An 8142-nucleotide genomic window follows, 5' to 3' on the forward strand; every position below is an offset into this window, starting at 1 on the left:
CAAATGCAACTTTGAGTGTTATATTCCATATGAATATGTTAAACAAAATAACAAAATATGAAATGATTTATGACAAATCTTGTAATATGATTTTAGTTCAATAAGTTACCAACTATATCTTTATATATGGATTGTTAAAGTAGTGAAGTTAGTTTGGCTGTGCTGTTTTCTGTGTCATCTATTTGTGAATTGATATATTTCAGCTTTTAAAAGTCGACTTCATATTTGTGTTGCATTGGTGAAAATACTATGCAAAAAAAATACATTTTTATATGTTACTGTTACATTTTGGGACAAACGTAACACTTTATGTGATGACTCATATAACATAATTGGTATATATTGAAGGGAGAATGCTTCGTTTAGACTGGTTAACACATTTACAAAGTGGATACTCTTTTAGTTAGATGATTCATAGATGTATATGATACATATACCGGTGTGTTGTCCTTGTCCAACCAGTTTCGATACTTCCGAAGTAGGATTAAGAGCGAAATATGAAAGCCATGTATTAATTAATTATAGGTAGACTAGATAGGATGTTTTTGAGTTATTGCTGGTACATCGGCTCTTTACCGAGAAGTGTGTGTAATTTCAGATTGGCACTTCAACAAACTTGATGGGCTCAAATTGTGAACCTGAGAGAGTTGGAATGGAAGGGGCGCTGCCTCATGCTTGGTTTCCAAAACTGCGTCTGCTACTAATTCCTCGCTGCAACAGCATCAGGATAATCTCATGGATCAAACATCTCCCATGCCTAGAAGAGGTTTACTGATAATGGACATTTCATTCAATCGATATATCGAGTTGATACAACCGCACTGAGCAAATGCCCGGCCTCTGCATAGCACGATACACACAGCCAAAACATCCAACATGACCAAAAAGAAAATATTGTTTTACAATAATAGTACAAAAGGTCGACCTAGAAGAGGTATATTTGGTTGAATTTGATTGCATTAGTTGGCTCACGGACCTTTGACATCTCCACCCGTGGCTCCTAACATGCCCCTACTGAAATGGGGGCTTTCCAAATCAATATGCACAGTGCAATTTGGCAATCTCAACTTTTTGAAGTTCTAATTTGTATTCAGGACCTTGTTATTGAAGAACGTATTTCCAACCCTGTTTCTCGTGAAAACACTAATTTCCCTAGCCAACAAATTAATCTTCCAGTTCCAAAAAAATAAAATATGTTTACTATTTTCTTATGGAGAACTTTGCAGTCAATGTCAGACAAAGACATCCATTGAGTCAAGCTCTTGGTAAAAACTAGTAGTTGGGGCGCGCCCGTGGCACGCCGCTTGAGGGGCATCTGGACGGTGCCAGGTAGATGAACGCCCTTTTTACTTTCCTTTTTGGATCAGGATAGCAGCACATGTACATGCAATTCTTGATGGAACTTATTGTACATTGGAATATCGCCTGAGGAAGAAAAATGCCACGCCCACAATGATATAGCATTGACAGGAGCATGTTGTTGTTTGGCAACATAAGATACATTAATAGAAATTACACGCACATCGGCCCCGGGAGCGGTGGCAGGCCCTTGATGCCTCCCTCTAACCGTGCGGCTGGCAAAGCTGCGGCAGTAGCTCGTCGTCGCGGACGGCGACGACCCTCCAGGACACGGTGTTGATGGAGGCACGAGGGAGATGTTGAGCTTGGTCTACAGGTCCCTTATGGCAGCCCTAGTCCTCTCGATGGCAAACTGCTCTGCACCGTTGGGGTCTTGGTTCCTCAACTTCCTTGCCTGCAAATGAGTTCCACTTCATATCTTTGGCATGACTGGTTCTGAGCTTCTAATGATTATATGAATTCTGAGAGAAGCGAGTGTGCTCGTTCAAACATACACTGACTTCCGGCTCACCTTGTGGCTCTGAAAGAGCTGGAATGGCTCCGGTGAAGGTTTACAGACGCCAACTTGCTCGTGAAGATAGATAACCTGCTTCCGGTTCTTCTTTTCTGCAAGGACTTTTCCTCAGCAAACATTTGTAACACTGGTTATATTTATTCCAGTTCTTAAAAAAGCATGGGACAAATAGGAGAAAATAGAGGAATATCAAGGTAAGATCCTAGGAAAGGATGCCTCAAATTAATTGAATGCCCACTGAAATGAGTCAGACATATAATGCAATATGAAATAACATTCTTCAAATTGTGCAAAGGAACTACCTTTGTTGTCCCATTGGCTCGATAGACATCAAAGTAGTGTCAACTGATTCAGTCTCCGTCTATCTACAACGTTATTATATCCTGCAAGAAAAAGCAAAACTAATTATACCACCATAAGTTTTATACAAACCACACCAGACAGATATTAGATCAAAACGGACAAGAAAGCATCAACGATGTTTAAAGATTCCACCCTCTAGATTAACATTGGACTGTAGACTTGACAGCGAAATCAGTTATTTGCAGCTTCTTTCCACAAAGTTTGCAAAAGTTACACAAAATAACCATTTTTTTAACATTGCCACTTTTTTAGAAGAACTCAAATAACCTTGTTGTTCAAATATGAGAAAAGTTATAGCTTAATGATTAACCAAAGTTCGTTTTCTTGAAAAGTGTATCAAACTTTTACGAGAAGGCATGTGCGCATTTATCTTGTCTCGGCACATTCGGCTGCCATGTTTCGTCATTAGTCTAACTCATGTACATCAATATGGGCATATGCTATAACATTATGATCTAATAGTAGAACGTCGATCAAACATACGATACTATATCATTAGAGTTCAGAACCATCATAGGCATTGGTACATCTAACGAGGATATGTACGACTCGCCCTGGAGCATGGATGGGTACAATGCATTGTAGTTAATCCAAAAGCGAATACAAGCTAACATGAAGTGCTTTCAGTTTGGCTGGAAAAAGGGGCCTAATGAGGCCATGACTTGGCTTTGTCAGAAGCCTGTTGTACGCAATCGCAAGAAACGGCTAGCAGCAGTGCAATCCGGATACTCACGCCTGCAGTGATTTTGTAGCATTGCCACTAGACCTCTTACGCTTATATTCACATAAATCCAAGTGAAGCTGCATCAAGAAATATATTTCAGACATGAGAAGCAACAACAGTAGCTTAAGAAAAAAACATGTTACATATAGTAATATTTCCTTACAGCCTAATGGTACGAACAAATCAAAGTTGCTGGATTTGGCAGTGTAGCTAGAAGACAGAAAATGCAAGTTGACTATGATGTCACTGCTAAAGAAGCATAAATAGCATCTATGTCTAGTGAAAAAACAGAACAAAAGGAATTATCTTCATGTTAATCCATCTATATCTAGCATAATGATTTTGTAATATGATAGTACAATAGTATAATAAATGATCTTGTATGGCTACCGCATGAAGTATAGTGTAAAAAAAGAAAATTGAGTGAAATAAGTCATGTCGACATATAGTATAAGAAATCAATAAAAAAAGGATCATACATCATGTACACCAAACCGGGTTGATCTCCCTTCTTAGACATGATAATCACTTCCAAATTAAAGACCAATGCTTGCCTATAATTCTAGTTGGAAAGTAACCTCACTTCTAAGAAATCTGAAGGTTCTAATTTCCAAATAATCCACTCCTTGAATGTTCTCTCATGATTCTTGAAAGAAACCTTTGAGCTGGACAAGAATAGTAGCAAAAGTAAGTAAACATGAAAGAACAGATCAACTCAAGGTGCAGATGGGAAAGCAAGATCATTCAGTAAAACTGAAATATTTATCAATCAAATGCTAATAGCCATATGACACAACCAGCAAGGTAAGAAATCGATCGGATCATGGAGGAGCTCACCCAGAGTTTAGGCCCGTCAATCTGGCCGTATGGACCCTAGATGTAGAGAGAAAGCATGCATGCTCTTCTTGCTCCCACAGAACCACAGCAGAGTAGGGGTTGGAGATCAACTAATAAACATGGAGAGATCCATATATGCCAATCAACTAATAAAACACCACCGGAGCAGCACATGCATACTTGGAATATGAACATAAATAAAAGCAACTGCTAATGACAAAAAGAAATGACTTGATATTCAAACATTACACCATCGATAGGTAGAATACAGAAAGTGTATCTGTAACAGTAGATGTTCCCATTGACAAAATGAATCGTGTTCCCATCTTCAATTTTCCTGCAATTTCACCTATTTTTCATGCCTCATTAATTATCTAGGGAATGAGACTATGATGAACAGGCGAGCACTAAAGTTTAATGCTAACAGCCTTCCACAAAGCAGATAACACCAGTAGCCAGCTTTTCAAGATCAATTAGCATAGCTTGTCTATCAGAAATAAATTGCATTACGAAAGCATTCCAAGACTACCTGGCTGTCAGAAATAAATTGCAGCAAATAACACCAGTAGCCAGCTTTTTAAGATCAATTAGCATAATTTGAAGAAAGCTTAGCATGCATATTGTATTCATCACTCTGTTAGAGCAAATTTTGGTTGGTTGCGGCAACAGCAGGTTGATGAATTTCATGTACTATCAGTACTGTGCAGGTGCATCCAAATCTGTATGATAGCAGAAGAATAATATAAGCAAGAAGACAGAGTACTTCCATGCAAAGAACCATAAAGAAAGGTATAAAATAGGAGTTTAAAGAGAATCTTTGATGAAAAACCTCACAAAAAGTGACCAGAAACTAAATCTTAGAACAGAGACAGATCTTGTGTCAGCATAATAAAAATAAACGGCTATTTGACTAATTGAACGACCAATTAGATAGAGCAAAACCTAATGTGGATAATAGCTAGTCATCTGAACGGATTAGAAGGCATGAGGGAAATTACATATGAAGCAAAGCAGTACATCTAATTATCAAGATTTTAATCCCCAAATAAACATTATAAAAGAACATGAGAATATCTCGTGGTCGCCTTCAATTGACAATCTGAGAACAAGATTTGCAAGAACATTTAGTATGCAGACATGTTTTTCTTTTATCAATTTCCTTGGGAGTTGGGTAAAGTAACTCTTGTTATATATAAGTGAACATAATTACGTGTAGTCCAATCAGTAACTAACAAGATATGCAAGTGAAGTGTCCAGGCTGTGCAAACTTACAGCCTGAGATGGTTTCTCACGCAGAAAATGCAACAAAAGCGACCTTTGCAAACACCAAATCATTTTGGCACCGCTGATTATTGCGTGCGTCGGGAGGGTTGAGGTGTGGCTGTTGCAACGGCGTACGCACGTCAATGCTTGCCATCGTCCAGGACCCATAGCAAACAGAAGAATCTTGCGCATCAGGACCCGCAATCCAGGAAATGGGAACAGAAAACTGAGATGCAGTTGAGTTTACCGACGAAGATAAAAGATTAGAAATGTCATCAATAGAAGCTAAGCAAATAAGATTTCAGAAGGAAAGTAAACAAATAAAGTCAGTGTGGGTTACCTTTCAGTATCTGAATTAACAAACGCCAGCCTTTCACCCAAGACAAGATCAATGATTAGCTACGTAGCTACTCAGCTAGTGTTGAGGTCCATAGTACATAGCTAACAGATGACTAATCTTGATCCCCTTAGTCTGAACTATAACAATCTAATTAGAGTTGCGGTGGCAAAAGAGAACCTCTCAGATGGTAACTGGGCAATGGAATGAACAGGTAGAATTTTAATTCAGTAGCGCACTTGTCGTTTTACACAAATTCATGGACCATGATTCAGCTACCGAGGCAACTTCAAAACCCTAGCTGTTTAGTTCTATCTGGTTTCTACTACATGGTTGACGTAATAAACAGAATTATCCTCTCTCTCTCCCTCTGTGTGTGTGTGTGTTAGATGGTGACCCCCAATTCATTCCATCCCTGAAACAAGCAAAATCATGAGTGCTGCAACCCACTTCTCAAACCAAACCCCCAAACAATGTACGAATGAGAGAAGGCACATATAATCGTCAGTTTAATTCGCTGGAAGTGTGAGAAATTGTGAGTATTGTATAAACTACTTGGTTGGTCTTCCCATAATCAGTTCGTCCATTCACCCCAAAGGGAAATACCGCTATTTGCCTTGATTCCTGAACTGATGTGTAGCAACAGTGTTGTGAGTTTTGGGTGCCAAATCACCTAAAACCAAATAGATTTGAAGCAATGGAGACCTATGAGTGCCACTGCCTACCGACCATCTCAGCACCAGCATCTACTATTCTAGAACTGGGTTTAATTTCGAGCTCGAAAAACTTCCCCAACCCAAATTCCACTTGCTCCGAGTTCAGAGTGGTGAGAAGGGCAGAAGGCACACCCTATGGATGGCGTGGGATGGTAATCATGACGAAATGGTAAAACTGGGGCGATGGATAGACGTGTTGGACCTGAGCAAGGTGGCGACGTCAGAGGAGGAGGACGAAGCCGGAGTCGTCGACCTCGAGCTCCTTCGTGCCCAGCTCCAGGATCTGGTCCATCTGCCTCCGGATCCAGGCCGGCACCGCCAGGCCGCGGGCTGTTTGATCCCAGTGTACGGGAAGGAAGGAAATGGCGCCCGAACCTGCGACCACCCCGAGCCTCCTGCGCCGGACGCCGATCTGGTCCAGGACTCGACTAGGAGGAGAGAAGCAGGGAGGAGAAGATGCAGGAGAAGCGGCTGAGCCGGCAACGCAGGGACCCAGGAGAGGAGGAGGCGAGCCGAGAGGGGATGCACCGGATCCCCACCAGGCACATCGACGAGAGCCGTGCTCCTTCTACAGAGGATGGGGACGGCGCAGGGCAGAGAGGAACGGGGAGGAGGTTGCGTGCGGGATTGGACTCTGTTTTGTTTTTGTCCCAGCGTTCTGTTTTGTTTTTGTCCCGGCGATCTGTTTTGTCTTCCATACTGTGATAACGTAGCTATCGCGAGGAGGCGCCTTTGATGCACAGCTAAATGGTTTTAATTATGGGGGTCATGAAATCCATTTCCCATTTATGATATAGTCAAATATAACTTATCAATTTCCTTATTTTCTAATCTCATCGGATTAATGCGGACATGTTAGTTTTTTCTGTTTTTTTTACGGTGAAATGCGGACTGGCATGTCTTTGAATCTTACAAGCATGGCTAATAGAAAGAACAACGAGTTCATGACCATTTTCCTTTTATTATTTGCATCCAAATAAAGAACACTTTATGCAAATGACACATCATTCCTTTTTTTATTCATTTATTTCTCCACATTATCAGACAGCCCTTACAATGAATTTCTAGGTACTGCCCGGAGGTGGGGTGCAGGTAGCGTTATAACAGGAACTGTGTAACCTGCACAAGAGATTTTCAATTTTCGCATCATAAGGATAATCATGAGCAAATATATAAGAAATAATGGCAAGTAGAAAACAGGCACATGTGTATATGCATAGAAATATGATGGTTACCAACCTGCACAGTGAGTGTGTGCACGCAACCCATTGCCGCATACATGTGTAGCCATGGCAAATTTGGCTAGACTGATCCTAGCCAGTTCATCAGTTGTGAATTTATCACAGACGCAGTGGATGTCTGTTGCTGCCCTTATCACCTGGCAACAGACGCTCCCGTGTAGAAGGGGGTGCTCGCCAACATTCTTCCCAATATTCCTCTAGCATTCCCTCATCACCTTACTTTTATCCGCGAAGCAGTGATCTGCTTGTGCACGGTGTGGATATGAAGAGAGGGCCACAAAGACTAGGAAGCATAAAACTCCTATTGCCTTAACACTGGCCATCTTCTTATGTGAAATGGTATTATCGGTATGTGTTTTATGCAATAATTCAGCACCACTTGGGTTCTATATATATTGGTTGCAAACTCGTTCGCCCTTTGGTCATTTAATTAATCGAACCCTCAAGATAACTTGGATATGTTGTCATTTAGTGTAGGCACATCTAGTTCTTGTATCAAACTGCAGATAGAGTATACGTAGATGGGTGCAAGCTAATTAACTAAATCCTCAAGATAACTTGGATATGTTGTCATTTAATGTAGGCACATCTAGTTCTTGTATCAAACTGCAGATAAAGTATACGCAGATGGGTGCAAGCTAATTAACTGAACCCTCAAGATAACTTGGATATGTAATGTAGGCACATCTAGTTCTTGTATCAAACTGCAGATAGAGGATGCGTTTGGTTGAAGGTGTCGTATGAATGGATTGGGACCGTTCAATTTTTTTGGGATTGAACCATTCAAT

General features: G+C 40.6%; 1 long non-coding RNA gene across 7 annotated transcripts; it reads right to left on the reverse strand.

Annotated features, from left to right (window-relative positions):
• Positions 1-1330: 1330 nt before the first annotated feature.
• On the reverse strand, positions 1331-6761 carry LOC119327944. 7 transcript variants are annotated; one of them, XR_005158760.1, is made up of 8 exons: positions 6316-6761; positions 5070-5532; positions 3798-4516; positions 3544-3625; positions 2970-3037; positions 2176-2256; positions 1871-1965; positions 1331-1753 (listed from the first exon to the last, which is right to left on the reverse strand). It is a non-coding gene; the product is annotated as an uncharacterized LOC119327944 (long non-coding RNA). The 7 variants fall into 7 exon arrangements; XR_005158763.1 differs by having other exon boundaries at positions 5070-5286; positions 6316-6759; XR_005158761.1 differs by having other exon boundaries at positions 5070-5286; positions 5401-6759.
• Positions 6762-8142: the final 1381 nt, after the last annotated feature.

The sequence above is a fragment of the Triticum dicoccoides genome, chromosome 7A (genome assembly GCF_002162155.2).
Source record: "Triticum dicoccoides isolate Atlit2015 ecotype Zavitan chromosome 7A, WEW_v2.0, whole genome shotgun sequence".
NCBI classification, from domain to species: domain Eukaryota; kingdom Viridiplantae; phylum Streptophyta; class Magnoliopsida; order Poales; family Poaceae; genus Triticum; species Triticum dicoccoides.